This window comes from Lithobates pipiens, unplaced genomic scaffold (assembly GCF_037356315.1).
Source record: "Lithobates pipiens isolate NorthernLeopardFrog02 unplaced genomic scaffold, aLitPip1_a1.2 Scaffold_18, whole genome shotgun sequence".
NCBI classification, from domain to species: Eukaryota; Metazoa; Chordata; class Amphibia; order Anura; family Ranidae; genus Lithobates; species Lithobates pipiens.
This window is the reverse complement of record NW_027507758.1, coordinates 550,851,840-550,870,462: the sequence shown is the minus strand read 5'-3', so window position 1 is coordinate 550,870,462 and position 18,623 is coordinate 550,851,840. Positions and strand designations below refer to the sequence as shown.

General features: G+C 42.6%; 1 protein-coding gene across 1 annotated transcript in view; it reads right to left on the bottom strand.

Annotated features, from left to right (window-relative positions):
- Positions 1-18,623, bottom strand: part of LOC143988950 (protein eva-1 homolog C-like) — a 533,910-nt gene that overhangs the window by 322,702 nt on the left and 192,585 nt on the right. The window lies entirely within an intron of this gene.

Below are 18,623 nucleotides of genomic sequence, written 5' to 3'. Positions count from 1 at the left end.
ACAGTGCTTCTTTTGAAAGGCAACTGCAGTACCTATCAGGGGCAGATCCAGAGTCTAATCTCAGGAGGGGTACTGCCAGAAATTACATTTTTTTGGGGGCAATTTATAGGGGGAAATGGCTGGTGTTGGCGCTTCAATCATGATGGCACCATGGTTGTTATGGTGTAAGGATGATTGAAGTGCATTATTTCTATTATTACATTGTTTTATAAAATTAAAAAGTTCAACTCATCATAATGCATAATCAGTGGGAGCCCTGAGCGTGTCACTTGCCACGGCACCTGCCACCAGATGCGGATTGTCACTTGCCACGTCACCTGCCACCAGATGCAGATTGTCACTTGCCACATCGCCTGTCACCAGATGCGCATTGTCACTTGCTGTTCACAAGGCAAATCATCCAACTTGAAGGAGCTGGAGCAGTTTTGCAAGGAGGAATGGGCAAAAATCTCAGTGGTAAGATGTGGCAAGCGCATAGAGACTTATCCAAAGCGGCTGCGATAGCCGCAAAAGGTAGCTCTACAAAGTATTGACTTTAGAGGGGTGAATAGTACATTGACTTTTTTTTTATTTTGTCCTATTTGTTGTTTGCTTCACAATAAAAAAAATAAAAAAAATCTTCAAAGTTGTGGGCATGTTCTGTAATAATGAAAATCCTCAGAGAATCCATGTTAATTCCAGGTTGTGAGGCAACAAAACATGAAACATACTAAGGGGGTAAATACTTTTGCAAGGCACTGCAAGTCAATTTAGGCAGGGAACTTCATAAAACAATTTTAAAAATGATAAAACAGAATTGATCAGGATGGACATGTGGAGGTTGTTAAAAGGTGCAAGCTCTGGGGTATGCCCTTAGCTTTAATGAGAACCCATCTTCTTAGAGAAGCCTATCCAGCCTCCAACTAACCTTTTACATTTCATATATTTACTAATATTATTGGCTCAGTCAGCCATCTTATTTCCATCTAAGCCCTTGTACACACGGTCGGACATTCTGACAACCAAATCCGTTGGACTTTGTCCGATGGATTTTGCCTGAAACTGTTGCATACACACGGTCGGACAAAGCTGTCGGAAAATCCGATCGTTCAGAGCGTGATGACATTATTTCATTACGATGGGACTACGTTCAGGCTAATAGCCAATAGCTTTGGTCTAGGAATTTGATCTGAGCATGCGTGGCACTTTGTCCGATCGGAAATCTCTACACACAATCGGACAAAGTCAGATCGAATCACGTTGTCGGAAAATTTTATAGCCCAGCTGGAAAACTTGGTCCATCAGATACTCCGACGGAAACAGTCCGATGGAGCCCACACACGGTCGGATTATCCGACAACACGGTCCTATCGGACATTGTCCATCGGAATATCCAACCGTGTGTACAAGGGCTAACAACTGTAATTTAAATTTTCTCCATCAGCATAACCCCACATTATTATCTCTTGTATCACTTAACCCTCCCTTGTGAATTGTAAGCTATAATGAGCAGGACCAACTGATTCTTCTTGTATTTTAAAGCAGAAGTAAACCCATCCTCAAAACAGTTTCATTTCCGGCATGTGCCAGAAATGTTACACTCCCATTGGTTGTGCTCTCAACCAAACTGTCAAACCATCCAATGGCTGATGTCATAACTGATCACATGTGTAGCATCATGGCAGTTGTAGATTAAACAGAGGCAAAGATGGCAGCTTCCTTGGCTGAACACGATAGGGGGGATTTGCTTACACTTAGACCATACTGGACAAACTGTTGGCATTATAGAATTCCTGTATAATACTATTTATTTGGTAATAGCAGAAAACATAAGTTGCGCTTAATATGAAAAATGACACAATAAGTGACATATAGTGCAATGAAATTAATAAATAGTGAACATTTAAAAAAGTCCATATGTAAAAAATGGGTGAAGAAGAAATTGATTGTGACAAAAGTTAAATGAGAAAAAAGTCCATTGAGGTAGTAAGTTCCAATATTGTCCATCTTCACCGAGGGAAGAAAGAAGAGGGAGAAGGTGGGAAATTCTCAGTCTGAGGAGAGAATCCCACTCTGAGTGTGGGAACCCTTACCCGAACCGGTGGACCCCCTCAGGAGCGGGATCATAAACGCAGAGAGAAGGTATTTCACTATTGGAGTCCTTTTTTATCCTTTGTACACTTGTGGCTTTGGGTCCAAGTGTATATCCCCAGATTAGAATGTCTGTGTGCCTGGCTCCAGTGAGCTCCGCTGAGAGATTCTCAGTCACACCAGGAGGATTTCGGTCCCCGCAGAGGGCATAATCTGTTTGCGTTTATGACCCCGCTCCTGAGGGGGTCCACCAGTTCGGGTAAGGGTTCCCACACCCAGAGTGGGATTCTCTCCTCAGACTGAGAATTTCCCTCCTTCTTTCTTATTTTTTTTTCCCCTGGCGAAGGTGGACAATATTGGAACTTACTACTTCAATGGACTTTATTCTCATTTAACTTTTGTCACAATCAATTTCTTCTTCACCCATTTTTACATATGGACTTTTTTGAATGTTCACTATTTATTAATTTCATTGCACGATATGTCACTTATTGTGTGATTTTTCATATTAAGCGCAACTTATGTTTTTTACCATTTTGTCCCTACCGTAGTGATATTTGATGGTTTTTGTTGTAGCTATTCTTTTATTTGTTTGCACTCTAGCGCAGTATTAATCTTTTTCTATTTGGCAATGGCACTTTTCACAGTTTATCTTGGCAGCTTATCTTTATACCATCAACATATATGAAGGAAACCTAAACCCTAAAAATGTATAACTGATCTGTTGTGAGACAACAGTCAATTGTAAGATCTTGGTAGTTATAGGGACATACATTTGTTAACATTATTTTAAGCTCAATCACTTGATTTTTTTAGTTCACTAAATGAGTGGTTTTGCTCTGCTTAGCTTTATTACAGTTTCCATAGGCACCATTTTTTTTTGTTGGGAGTTTAGTGAGCATTTCTACATTTTGAATCCACATAAGGCTTGAGTTCACACCCAAGCATTTCAAGCCATGACCATCTTGAATAAGGGTAGGTGATTCATGTGGCATTTAGTTCCTGGAATTCATCTGCCCTTAGCTCATGCAGGCAGGAGGGTGTTCTTATTTGAGAAAACCCCTCCTTCAGATAAAAGGGGAAAAATGCCTATGAAGACTCTTGGGATGTGTGACATCATTTTGGCCTAGACCAGAAATAAAGAAACTGAAGAAATAAAAGAACTAAAAAAAAAGTTAATGCTGATTTAGAGAATTCCACTTTAAATAAAGAGACAGTCTACCTGGGCTGGGCATATAACTAATTGACTCAACAGCAGGTGGGGAATCAGTCTTGGACTCAAGGCCTGTGGGATAACAGGTAACAGTAGAGCCTTGCAAGATAAAGCCATGGAACTGCATGTACCAGTATACCCGATGGTCTTTGGGAATAGAAGAGACAGTACCCCCTTAGGGCCACTCCCTGGATGGTGGTGGCCCCCTGGGTACTCTCTTCTGCCAACAGAGGTGTAAGATGCTCATTATGGAATGCTGGTGTGACAGAGCAGTCAGCAGGAGATGCCCAAGGTAAAGACATCAACCAAGGCACTGGGAAGGTTTTAACATAACTACTTATTAGAGGAGCGACCTCAGGATGCTATAACAAGAACTTGATGGGTGAATTGGAGTATCCACATTTGGAATGAGGTAACCCCCAGTATCATAGCTACAAGAGAGGGATATGCTAGTTGGTTCTGTGATGGCTCTCTAGGGAAGTGTTGACTCAACAGGAAGAGCCCAAATTTTGTAGGATAACAGGTAACAAAAGAACCCTGCATATTAAAGCCATATAACTACATGTACCAGCATGTTTTCTGTTCTTTGGGAATAGAGGAGACAAATCTGGAGCAGTAGGCAAGCTCTGACCCGATCATTCATTAAAGAGCCACTTACTCCAGCACACTGCCACTCCAGCCATTGGCACATCATTTTTGTATAATGGCAACATCTCTGCCCATCTACCATATATCTAAGCCTGCAGCAGGAAATAGGCAGACATGGGGTGGGAACGGATAAATTGCTCTCACAAAGATAGAGGTCAGTTTAGCTGGATTTTAATACTACATAGTATTATTGCTTAGGTTTAGGAACCAACATTTTCTAATCTAGGCCATCATTTGGGTGGTGATATACCCGTTTCCTTCACTTCCTGTGTTGACTATGATATGGGAAATTAAGGAAAATCTCCCTAGTGGGACACAGATGGCAAAAAAACTGACATAAGGGATATAACCCACCACCACATTATCCAAAATTAAAACAAATTATGTTTTTTGCCTCTTTGTTCTACTTTTAAGCAAATAAAACTCATACAGCAGAACTGTAGAGATCCAAACTGAGCAATGGCTCACTCACTATATATGATGGCATCTACAATATGTGTATATGTATATATAATATGCATAACATTGACCAATGCTTTTAAATATTTCAATTTTGAGATTCTGATGTATGAATACAACTTACAGGACTCCTTCAGATTTGTGTGTTACAACAACGCATGTTAGAAACACGTTACAATAATGCATGTCCATGCCTCCTATTATATATATTTGTATTTTATTTATTTATTTTTTGTCTTATGCATCTGCTTTCATTTATTGTGACTAATGCCCCAATGCTCTAAATTAGCACCCAATGCACAGAACACCACAGGTCAACACAATGCTCAAGATCCTTTTTTTTTTTTAAAGGATAAGTTCACCCCTTTAAACAAAAAAATGCACATTTTTTTTCTGGTTAAATAAATGGCTTATTATATGTGTAAAAAAAAAAAAAATATTTATAGAATCAATGAACTACCACAGCACTCAACAGCACCGTGGTGGTTCATGGAGAAATATAAGCCAACAGCCAGAAAAGCTGTCTGTAATTGTAGTTTTCCCATTCACAGTATACTATGAATGATGCCGCTGGGAGCCCCACATGGTATGTGTATTTATTTTATTTTTCTCTCCCCAGATTTTCTCTCTTGCAGATCCCCTGCTAGCTGTCAAAACTGGGGAGCAGAGAGGCTAGTCCATCTGTAACATGATATACCCTGATTATGGGATTATCCTTTAGGCCCCTTTCACCGTTTCGGTCCGCCTTCAGTTTTTTTAGGCGTACCTAAATGGACGCTCCATGCAGGTCTATGGAGCGACGGATGTCCGCTGACATCCGAGCCGCTAAATTCAGACAGATGGAAACCCTATTTTTCATCCGCCGATCGGATATAAAATGGCAGGTGGAACATTTTCATCCAATTCCCTCATAGAGGCAAGTTGGACTCTGACAGGTCCGTCCCTGCACAGTGAGCAGAGACTGCCATGTGCCAGCTCAGTGAGGATCAACGGAGCGATTAGGGAGATTTATAATAAATGGGGTAATGGAACAGAACTCTGAATGTCCCACGTTATTTGCTATAATTGAATGGGGTGGGTTCAGTGTAATGGGTTTTGGTCACAAGATATTCACTAAGCATTAAAAGTATATTTGATACTTTTATTTTAGTATGACCCACATATATAGGGCAAGGCTCCTTAATACACAAATAAGCAAGGGATGTTCTCAATAAGCTGCACCTGCATTAGCTCATGTGGCCTCTTCAGCAGTGGTCTACACCTCACATTTTGGATTTTTAATTGGAAAGTGAAGACTGATCACAGTCCTTCTCCTGCTTCACATTAGTAGGTTGCACCATGCAGGTAAGATTTGGCTCTATGAACCAGTGTATCCTCAGAGCTGCTTGCTGGTTCATTTTAAATGATCATTTTGCTAGGGTATTAGTAGAACATGGAATATACACATTGCCACTATGCAGCTGAAGCCTCCCACTCTGGAATGTGTTGGTAAACCAGTCTGTCTCTTATGACCATTTGTATTTCTTCCATCCCAAGTATACATTGACTCCCAGGTGGATGCTACCAATATCAGCTGACCTCTACAGGTACTGTAGCACCTTGCTTGTGTAATTGGGTGCAGCTAATGTATTGTAATGAACTTGAATCTCATGAAATTTATTAAGTATTTTTTTTTTCTTTTGCATTACCTTTTTTGTTATTTATCATTTTATTTTGGCATAATAAAACCTGTAAAGGCCAGTTCACACCATAAAAAAAAATGCACGTTCCGGATGTGTCTTTGCATGGGCCTTCTGGAGCCTTTTTGATGCATTGCAGATGCGGTGTGTGTGTGGTGTTTTTTTTTTTTTTTTTTTTTCTATGGAACTGACTGCACTGGTGTAAACTTTGCAATTGAAAGCCATGTAGCCTACTTTACAACTGTTTTTGAAGCAGAACAAAAATGCACTGGACTGCATCTGGTTTGAACTGCCTCTAAAACTAAAGTGAGCAGTACACATGCTAATCCTGCCACTGATACTGCATAGATTTCTATAGTACAACTTATTGGGAGTGATGCTATGGTGGTAAAATGGATTTTAATAGTTCCCAGAAAGAACAGAAGATATTTAAATCAAAAATGGTCTAGTGAAAGTGGTGATTTCCAACCAATAACTGACTTCCTCTACAGTACCAGTTTGCACAAAGCTTTAGACTTTTTATTTTTTTAAAGTATCCCGATACTTGATCCACACAAAGTATGTGATGGCTATAATGTGTATTTTTGATTTTGTTGTACAGTAAAATCCAGTTGCAGCTGATGCTGTATATTTGAGGGGGCAACGGCAGCAAACAAGTCATCATCCATCATCCCCACTAGTTCAATGAGAAAAATTAATTGTGTATGGCCAGATTTAGATGCTGACACAATTCGGTTTAGGGCTGATCATTTTCTTGCTTTTTGCAGGCTAATTTTATTCACTCTGACTTGTGGGAGTGGGGGCTCAGCTGAGAAAATTTAATTTTTTAGAGTTTTTAAAAGTTTGTTTTTGTGTGTATACATACATATATACATACATACTTTATTTTTTATCGTTTAATAAACAACTCCCTGTTTGGTTTGCCGCAGAACTCCCAAACCGGGAGATGTTTCAACCCAAACGGCGAACTCCATTGAAGTCCATTAGAGCCAAACAGGAAAAATCAAAACTGCCAGTTTTCAAAGGCTTCCATGCAAGTAATTGGCCATACAAGGGGTATGGGAGCCCGAATACTATCCTGGAGGACATGTATCAATGCAACAAATGTTTTTAAACAATCTTCTTTTTTTTTTTTTTTTTTTTTTTTTAACAGGAGCAGTGATGTTCATTATGCTTAACCAGTTCAACTCAGGAAGGTTTAACCCCCCCCCCCCCATGGCCAGGCCATTTTGCGATTCAGCACTGTAATACTTTAACTGGCAATTGTGCGGTCGTGTAATGCTGCATGCAAAATGTGTATTGGATTTTACATTTTACACATTTTATTTCTTTTATTTTTTCCCCCAAAAAAGAGCTTTCTCTTGGTGGTATTTGAGCGTTTGTTTTTTTTTTTGTTTTTTTTTTTAATTGCTCATCAACCACTGTCACGGAGCCACAGAACAAGGCAGTGCCTAATATAAACAAGGTATTTCCCTGTTCTACCTTGTGACATGACAGAGATCACTGCTCCCTGTCATCAGGAGCAGTGATCACTGTCATGTGAGTTGAAGCTCACCACCCCTACAGTGTGAATCACTCCCTAGGACCATTTTTATAGCTCTGATTGCTGTATAAATGACAATGGTCCCAAAATAGTGTCAATGTCTGCTGTGTCCGCCATAATGTCGCAGGCACGATAAAAATCGCTGATCGTCGCTATTACTAATAAAAAAATAAGTAACTAAAAATGCCATAAAACTATCCCCTATTTTGTAGACTATATAAAACTTTTACGCAAACCAATGAATATAGGCTTATTGCGATGTTTTTTTTTTTTTTGTTGTTGTTTAAAGCACGAAAAATAAAAACCTGCAGAGGTGATCAAATATTACCAAAAGAAAGCTCTATTTGTAGGGGGGTGGGACATCAATTTTCTTTGGGTGCAAAGTCGCACGACCACACAATTGTCAGTTAAAGCGACATAGTGCCAAATCGCAAAAAGTGCTCTGGTCAGGAAGGGGGTAAAATCTTCTGGGGCTGAAGCGGTTAAACAAAAAACTTTTTTTACTGTCTGCTATAAAACGCATGCAGCAAAAAAAAAATCGCATTTCTTTATCAATTTAAGCCAATATGTATTCTGCTATATATTTTTGGTAAGAAAAATCCCAATAAGCGTATATTGTCAATGGAACATAAATGGGGTAAACTTTTGTATACATGACAAAGTAAGAGAATTCTCTCCAAAGGGGCGGATGGAAAACAGTTAAAACCTTTAAAGCTCTTCAACAAAGCTAAAGGCTTTTTAGTTCACTCTGAAACTGTACACCGTTATATCAGTCAGGGGTTTATGTTCATTCCTACGGACCATTGACCAGCTATGGGGTACCAAATTGTTTATCTAATTAGTGACCTGCTATATTTTGCAGAATAAAAATTAAGACAAATTTTAATTAAGCATGTCATAACTGGACATATACTTTTTATTATAGTGATTTTGTCATTTTTGTACTCCCCTGAAACTATAATGGAAAGTGATCTCACTGCACCTCCTATACATAAAATCCATGTGCGTCATCTAGTGAGAAAATAAAAATAATAATCTTCTAAATCAAGTTTAGTTTCTGCTAGAAGAGCACGGCATGTGGTGATGCCTCCTCATCATGTTTACATCACAAATCTGTTCCAGGCCCAGGGATTCCAATAATCATTGGAGTGTCCACCATCTCCTTTGTCATTTGTGTTTAGACATCATCCAGTTCCTTCTGCCCATTATTATTCCACAGGTTCCATCACAATACATTCTTGTTTCACGCATACAGAAAACCCTCCTATTATTCCCTTCCAGGCATACACTTTTCACACACTACATTCTGATGGTATTCTTTTTATTTTTATTTTTTAAATGAGGTTTGCAATTTTAGATAAAAACAATTCTGTCCTTAGCTAATATTCTCCAACAATGACATTCAGAAATTCCAGCATTGTTTGAGACCATCCCAATAGTTTTTGCTCTAGGTCAGTGATGGCGAACCTTGGCACCCCAGATATTTTGGAACTACATTTCCCATGATGCTCAACTATACTGTAGAGTACATAAGCATCATGGGAAATGTAGTTCGAAAACATCTGGGGTGCCAAGGTTCACCATCACTGGTCTAGGCTGTCTGAATGAAAATCTCCTGTGGTCATAGGCGTTTCATACTATGCAGGGTTTTATTGAACATGTCTAATCTCCTTGAAGGTGGACTATTCCATGTAGAAGATTGAAGGTTCAGAAATGGATTGTGTGGTGGGTTTTCCCTTTTTTTTTTTTTTTTTTTCCCCCGGATGAGGTTATTAAAGATGTCTGCCCAACCATTTTCAAGATGATGGTTGCCATGTATGTCCATCCTTCCTTTTGTCATAGACTGCACATTCTCCCCAAGACTGACTGACTCAGAAATCCATCATGGACAGCAACCATATGTTCTGTTCCTTTTCTCTGTTCTATAATAGAGGAAAGGATTAGGTCCACTCTCATGGAAACATTCATGTAGTGCAGTTTTCCTACTGACACATCTGGAGATCTCAAGGTTATATGCAAATGTTGGCATAGTAGGGTTTACTTTTTTATAAAGGTCCTTTTCCACCAGTGAAGTGTCCATGAGTCCTAAAACCATTTCACGTATGTCATTATACTTCACCACATGAAAAGTGATCTATTTCCAGCACTCCTTTGCACTCGCCAACTCCACTTGCTTATCCTAAACTGCTTTAAAACATAATGACGAAGCGGATGGAAAAATTCCACTTTTGATCATACGATAATCTGATCGTTGGTACACAACTGTTGTCCGAAACCTTTTTTTCGTATGATTTTGACTTTAATCAGTACAGTTTTTGTCTGAAAATACATTCCAATACAAATAAATTACAGCACTTCAAAATTTTATATATATATAATTAAAAAAATATTTTTTTTTTTTTTTTTTTTTTTTTTTTAAGTTGCTCAGGCAGTCACAAGTAAAAGGAAATAAAGGACTACTAGTGTGATCCTGTATAAAATATTCATTCCACTCCCCATACAAAATGTCACTTAAAAAAACAGAATACAATAAATCCCATTAAAGCACTCTTCGAAAGAAACCATGCAATATACTTTTTATATTCAGTAGCCACATAGGCTTGCTGTGTAAACGGCATCTCGTCCATGACCAGCGCTATATGTCCTATCTGGTGGGGGCCTGTGGTCAGATTGAATGAATGCGTTTTTGTCCAAAGACCTTTTCTGAGGAAATGGAGGGTGAATCCAAAATTTGAGTTGTCACCAGCAAGGGAGGTGGGGAAATCTACAATGGGGACAGTTGTTCCCAATACAACTGTCCTTGAAGGGAGCTCCCTTACATTGTAAAGATATCCCCCTCCACTTCTTTGAGTATACAGGACAGGAAGTGCAGAAAAATCTGACACAATAGCAAAATTACATCTGACAGGAAGTTTACTCTTCACAACGCTATCCAATATGGAAGAAAAAAAGTTTTTTGCCTTTTTAAAAAAAAAAAAAATACTTTAAGTAAATCCAGACAGTGGTAACTATGAAGTGCACTTTTTTTTTTTTTTTTTTATGTAATGGTTTGATGTTGTTTTTGTAAATATTTAAAAATGCTGCTTTAGCACTTTCTGTGTAGTGTAAAAATTAACTGACAAAGCTGTACAGACAATTCTCCTTTCATAAATATGCCGGGTTTGTTGTTGTTTTTTTTAGGAAAAATTTAATAAAGGCCCACAAGCTGGCACTAACACATGCCTATATTCTAGTTCCAGTGGTGTCGTGCATAGAGAAATTGTGTAAATTACAAAATAGCAACTAACTTCTGAAGCTTCTCACACAAGTCGTAATGTGTTCTATAATTCAACTATTTGGTTATATATCTCCCATGTTGGGTTTGTTAGTCATATGGATGGCCTAAAACACAGGAAGATGTCTTGATTACTTTTTTATATCAATTTAGTTAAAAATTGCTCTAAATTGCATAGTTCTGGAGGCCTCCCTTTGAAACTTACATTGATAAAACAAAACATAAGGCCAGAGAAGGGCTACAAAAATGAGGGGGGGGGGGGGCTTGAACTCCATCTAGAATTTAAAGCTGAACTCAAAACCAAAAGTGGGGCTGCAATGCAATGCAAGGGGTAACTTCAGAAATGTAACAAGCAGATATTGGAGTTTACTAAAGGCGAATCCGCTCTGCACTACAAGTGCACTTGTAAGTGTAGTCACTGTAGATCTGAGAGGAAACTCTAAAATTAGGGGAAGCTCTGCTGATTATATCCTCCAACCATGTGCAAGCAATAATGCTGTTTTTTTTTTTTTTTTTGTTTTTTTTTTCCTTGCATGTCCCCCTCAGATCTATAGCGACTGCATTTCCAAGTACACTTGTTGTGCAAAGTGGATTTGCCTTTAGTAAATAAAACCCATTGTGTCAAGGTGTAATCACACCCCTCGACTAAGACCCCTTTCACACTGAGGCACTTTACAGGTGCTATAGCGCTAAAAATAGGGCCTGTGTCAGCGGCACAGAGACTCTCAACTGTTTATACTACAGAGTATACCGTACACCAACTCAATTACATAGATGGGGTAGACTTGACTCTCCCATGTGTCCCAAATGTCAGGCTCACCCAGGCAATCTCATTCATATGCTTTGGAGGTGCCCCAAATTGGTGAGGTATTGGAGCGAGGTCATTGCTAGAATAAATAATGTTTTTCAGGTCCAGCTTGGGCTGGAGCTATTGGTGTGCTTGCTGGGCAGCCTAGATGAGAACATGTACCCTCCACCAATATACATTGCTCTTACACGACTTCTATACTTGGCCAGGAAACTTAATGTTCGTTTATGGCTGTCGGCACATATACCAAAGGAGACGCAGTGGATACAAATGGTTAATACCACTCTTGTCTGGGAAAAGTACACCTACCAGCATAGAAAGTCACCAAACAAATTCTTTAATATAGGGCAGAACTGGCTGGGTTCCCCGTCAGTGGCTCCACCCCAGATGGTCCTAGATGGGTTAATGGTAGGATAGACGGAGGAAGGTATATGGGAGTGAAGGTGTATGTTATACGCTACCGTACCACAGGGAGAGCTATATGTAGTTGCTGAGTCTGAGCCATGGTGAAACTTCAATGGTTGGTTTATTTTGTATGAGTAATTATTAATACTTAATTATTATCTAATGTTTTATTTTTATTTTGTTAGTTCTTTTCTTGGTTTTGGTTCTTACTACTACTCTATAAGAGAGAGTGATATGAGATGAGCGATCGGATGCGACACTGTCCTACATATAAAGGAGTATAACGGTATTGACTGCATACGTTAAAATAGAGTTAAAACTTAAGATTGATGGTACTCTAGTTACCTGTATTTCAAGTGACATATATTTGTCGTGTATAAGTTGTAATGTTTGGCGCTCTCATCAATAAACACCTTTTTGTTGATTTTTAAAAAAAAAAAACGGGGTCTGTAAAGCGCCTCTCCTATCACTCCAATGTGAAAACCTGAGGACTTTCACACTGGAGCGGTGCACTGGCAGCATGTCAAAAAAAGTCCTGCAATCAGCATCTTTGAGGTGCTTTCAGAGCGGTGTATACACCGCTCCAAAAGCGCCCCCTGCCCATTTAAATGGGCAGTGCTGGCAAATGAGTGGCTGCAGCGGTGCCTTCTTGGCGCTGTTAACCTTTTCGGCCGCTAGCGGGAGTTAAAAGCGCCCCGCTAGTGACCCCAAAAAGTGTCACTTTACTGCTGACACCCCCAACACCCCAGTGTAAAAGGTCTCTTATTAATTTTCACTGTAAAGCTACTGTCACACTGAGGAGCTTTACAGGCACTATAGCACCTGTAAAGCGCCTCTCCTGTCACTCCAGTGTGAAAGCCTGAGGGCTTTCACACTGGAGCAGTGCCTGGCAGGACGCTAAAAAAAAGTCCTGCAAGCAGCATCTTTGAGGCGCTTTAGGAGTGGTGTATACAGAAATTATAAATTCTGCCAGGGTATGTAAACCTATGAGCACAAGCGCGTGTGTGTGTGTGTGTGTGTGTGTGTGTGTGTGTGTGTGCGCGCGCGCCAATGGGACTGCTAATGTCCATATAAAACTATATTTGCCCTGTCACCATATATCAGCCATTTTGTATTCTGATTGTTTAAACAGTTCAAAGATGCAAACACGGGCTACTTTTCAACCAATTATGCCTTCTTAATAAAATGATAAAATTGCCTTGACATTTACAGTGTAATAGCTAAATCCAGGCTTTTTTGTACCCAGACTTAGCCATTTTCACGCATACCCCTCTTTTTTGATTCACAGTAGTTGCAGAGGGTGAATACTACTAATTTGTTATCAAAAATGAACTAGCAGCATGGGAACATCATCGGTGGTTAAGCCCAACTTCTATCAAAATGTGTTATTTACTTTTGGATAGTATGGAAGAATTAGGCCGCGTACACACGGGCGGATTGTCTGCCCAACTAAGTTCGTCAGACAATCCGACAGACAATCCGTTCAAAATTTGCATGAACGGACTTGACCACACACGATGAGCAGACAGTCCGCTGAAAGCGTGCGTGATGACGTGTACAGCACGTACCACGGGACTAGAAAAACGACGTCCTATACACTGCAATGCAACCTTCGGCCATGTAAATCCTTTCTGAGCATGCGCCATACTTAGTCCGTCCAACTTGCCTACACACGAGCGGACTGTCCGCTGAAACCAAGTTTGGACGGACAAAACCAAGTTTGAACGGACTGTCTTACGGAAATTCCGTAAGACTTTGTTCCTCAGATTGTCCGCTGAAGCCCACACACGAGCGGATTGTCCGCTGAAACACGGTTCAGCGGACTAAGTTGGACAGACAATCCGCCCGTGTGTACGCGGCCTTAGTCTTCTATTGTTTTCTAAGGAGATTCCCCTCATTCCCTGTCAACTTTGAAATCTCACCAATGGGGCTATGGCCGAAAACTGAGCGCTTTCTTTTCGTGGTATTTGATCACATCTGCGGTTTTTATTTTTTGCGCTATGAACAAAAAACAGCAATTTTCAATAAACATTATTCCTTACGTTCTGTAATAAAATATTCACAATAAAACAATTTAAATTAAATCTCACCATCAGTTTAGGCCAATATGTATTCTGCTACATATTTTTGATAGTAAAATCCCAATAAACATTTGATTGGTTTGCGCAAAAGTTATTGCATCTACAAACTATGGGTTCGCTTTATGGGTTTTTTTTCTTTTGCGGAATTGTGACATACGGTCAAATTTTGTCTGCCATAAAGTGACACTTTTTGGGGACCATCTAGAAGTGGGCCCATGATGACAAATGTGACTTGACTGAGTGCATGTAGCGGATATATTTTTATTATATAAATGTAGAATGAAAATCCATTTTGACAAAATCACTACCCTTATTTCTACAGGCCACTGATAACGGACAAGAGGGGGAATAGAATTCTCTCTAATTGAGCAGATATCATTTTTTATTTATTGTAAATCAAGAAGTTCAGTTTCTGATAGGCACAGTTGTGGATACTCAGCATATGGTTATGCCCACTTATCTTTGCTTATCATGTCTGTGCCTGGCCCAGCTATTCTGTGTGTCCACCGTCTCCTTTTTGACACTTGTGTTTAGAGATCGTCAGGTGCTCATTATAATTTCACAGCTTCCATGACAATATATCCTTTGTTTTTACACCTAAAGAACACCTTCCTGTTCGCTTTCAGGCAGACACTACTTAACACATCTGTAGTCATTGCAGATCACTGCATTATAATCTATTTAGTAAAATAAAAAAAATGGAAATGTGTTACTAGTGTATTAAAGTACTAATTTTTCATTTGACACAAATTTTGCTCTCAGGCAATACAAAGCTAATATTGGCATTCTTTGACAGGTATTCCAAATGGAATAATTTGGTCACTAGATGGACTCATTTAGTGTTCATGTGTTGTGTGTCTGAACTTCCAGAGGCTTTCGGTTCTCAATGTGTGGTTTTTCGTAGATTGCGTATTGCTCAACTGTCGCAGGTAGGATTGGTATGTCCTTAATTTCGGGTATCGTTTAGGTACCCTGTGTCATCGAGGCCCCAGAACGGAACTTGCGAGTCATTCGTTAAAGCCTCCATGAGCAGTCTTATTTAGCCTTGTGCAAACCACAAACTCGTGGCTCAGTTTGTCAAGCACAAACCCCGAGCCAATCCATTCATACATTCTTGCTCTTCGTTGTCACATGCTACAAAGTCGGCCCACTTTCAACTGTGGTCTTTGTCGGTTCCTGTACGCGATACCCTCCCATTCCCTTTTTCAGGGCATGTCTCAATTAATTTATCTCCACAAACATCTATTACTTATCTTGGTTATGCCCCCTTTTCTGGTATACAGACCAGGGCGCACTTCAGGTCCATTTTATGTTGAAGGACTTTGAAATTATGTATATGTGTGTGTGCAGTGGCAGCCGGTGAAGTTTTAAGATGGTGGGGCGCTAGACCCTGCCCACCCTGTTGACCCCTCCCACTTCTCATAAGCCCCACCCCCTTATAGAATCCACCAACTTCGTCCCCTGTAGTAGATCATATACCAGGCTGTACATTATATACACAGGGCTCTGTACATTATATACACCAGGTTCTAATGACACATCAATATGTCTGACAGCCCAGCCACACTCCTTGTTCACCAGAGAAAAAAAAAAAAACAGGAAACACAAAAAAGTGCTCGGGAAACAGCAATAGGCAGAGGTCACCACAGACAATGAAGTACAAGAAAGCCTAATAAAAAAAAAAAAAATACTCATCACATTTAGGGGCTGCAATAATGCAACATCTTACATGTTTGCCTCTGGTGGTGGGATCAGAGGGATGGAGGTGGGTGGGGATTTGGATCAGGGACGGAGGGATGGTGGGTGGAGAGTTGGATCAGGGACGGGGGGATGGTGGGTGGAGAGTTGGATCAGGGACGGGGGGATGGTGGGTGGAGAGTTGGATCAGGGACGGGGGGATGGTGGGTGGAGAGTTGGATCAGGGACGGGGGGATGGTGGGTGGAGAGTTGGATCAGGGACGGGGGGATGGTGGGTGGAGAGTTGGATCAGGGACGGGGGGATGGTGGGTGGAGAGTTGGATCAGGGACGGGGGGATGGTGGGTGGAGAGTTGGATCAGGGACGGGGGGATGGTGGGTGGAGAGTTGGATCAGGGACGGGGGGATGGTGGGTGGAGAGTTGGATCAGGGACGGGGGGATGGTGGGTGGAGAGTTGGATCAGGGACGGGGGGATGGTGGGTGGAGAGTTGGATCAGGGACGGGGGGATGGTGGGTGGAGAGTTGGATCAGGGACGGGGGGATGGTGGGTGGAGAGTTGGATCAGGGACGGGGGGATGGTGGGTGGAGAGTTGGATCAGGGACGGGGGGATGGTGGGTGGAGAGTTGGATCAGGGACGGGGGGATGGTGGGTGGAGAGTTGGATCAGGGACGGGGGGATGGTGGGTGGAGAGTTGGATCAGGGACGGGGGGATGGTGGGTGGAGAGTTGGATCAGGGACGGGGGGATGGTGGGTGGAGAGTTGGATCAGGGACGGGGGGATGGTGGGTGGAGAGTTGGATCAGGGACGGGGGGATGGTGGGTGGAGAGTTGGATCAGGGACGGGGGGATGGTGGGTGGAGAGTTGGATCAGGGACGGGGGGATGGTGGGTGGAGAGTTGGATCAGGGACGGGGGGATGGTGGGTGGAGAGTTGGATCAGGGACGGGGGGATGGTGGGTGGAGAGTTGGATCAGGGACGGGGGGATGGTGGGTGGAGAGTTGGATCAGGGACGGGGGGATGGTGGGTGGAGAGTTGGATCAGGGACGGGGGGATGGTGGGTGGAGAGTTGGATCAGGGACGGGGGGATGGTGGGTGGAGAGTTGGATCAGGGACGGAGGGATGGTGGGTGGAGAGTTGGATCAGGGACGGAGGGATGGTGGGTGGAGAGTTGGATCAGGGACGGAGGGATGGTGGGTGGAGAGTTGGATCAGGGACGGAGGGATGGTGGGTGGAGAGTTGGATCAGGGACGGAGGGATGGTGGGTGGAGAGTTGGATCAGGGACGGAGGGATGGTGGGTGGAGAGTTGGATCAGGGACGGAGGGATGGTGGGTGGAGAGTTGGATCAGGGACGGAGGGATGGTGGGTGGAGAGTTGGATCAGGGACGGAGGGATGGTGGGTGGAGAGTTGGATCAGGGACGGAGGGATGGTGGGTGGAGAGTTGGATCAGGGACGGAGGGATGGTGGGTGGAGAGTTGGATCAGGGACGGAGGGATGGTGGGTGGAGAGTTGGATCAGGGACGGAGGGATGGTGGGTGGAGAGTTGGATCAGGGACGGAGGGATGGTGGGTGGAGAGTTGGATCAGGGACGGAGGGATGGTGGGTGGAGAGTTGGATCAGGGACGGAGGGATGGTGGGTGGAGAGTTGGATCAGGGACGGAGGGATGGTGGGTGGAGAGTTGGATCAGGGACGGAGGGATGGTGGGTGGAGAGTTGGATCAGGGACGGAGGGATGGTGGGTGGAGAGTTGGATCAGGGACGGAGGGATGGTGGGTGGAGAGTTGGATCAGGGACGGAGGGATGGTGGGTGGAGAGTTGGATCAGGGACGGAGGGATGGTGGGTGGAGAGTTGGATCAGGGACGGAGGGATGGTGGGTGGAGAGTTGGATCAGGGACGGAGGGATGGTGGGTGGAGAGTTGGATCAGGGACGGAGGGATGGTGGGTGGAGAGTTGGATCAGGGACGGAGGGATGGTGGGTGGAGAGTTGGATCAGGGACGGAGGGATGGTGGGTGGAGAGTTGGATCAGGGACGGAGGGATGGTGGGTGGGGGGAGGCTTCACATGCCAGCAGATGCAACTTGTCACTTATTAAATGGAAAGGCAAATTGGTGGCAGGCAACAGTGACGGCAGTCTCTCTCCCTCTCCCTCTCCCCTGCACGGTGGGCGGTAAGAGATGTCATCTCTCTGCTCTCTCATCTGCCAGCCAACCCGCCTGGCTTTCATGCCGCTCGGCCCGCCGCAGAGAGATTCCACGGCCCAGTGGCTGGACTCCTCTCGTAAAGAAACAGCCAGCATTCTCTTTGGCAGCCTAAAGCATAGTACACACTAGTAGTTTGTTGAACAAAAAGTCAGCTCAGGGCAGAGCCGATGATTGTACAGAGATCTCCCCTGCTGAGCTATTGTATTGTATTCTGACAGCCCCTCCCAAACCCCGCCAGTCTCAGATCAGGAGTCTGACAGCTGACCTTTTTTGGTCTTGATCCTTTGACAGGAGCCAGGCGAAGGGCTGGATTTGTCTGACCCGGCTGCTGTACACAGGGGCTGAATTTCGGCCGGTTTCTATCGAACCAACCAATGCCACCCAACATTCAGCCCATTTGTACTAGCCATAAGTAGAACGTTTAGCATGCTTTGTCATGACCATTATGGACACCTTTGATACTAAAACCAGTGTTCATTTTGTCAACCTAAAACAATTTTGTTGAAAGGAATACAACTAAAATGGCATTTTAGTCAAGACTAAAA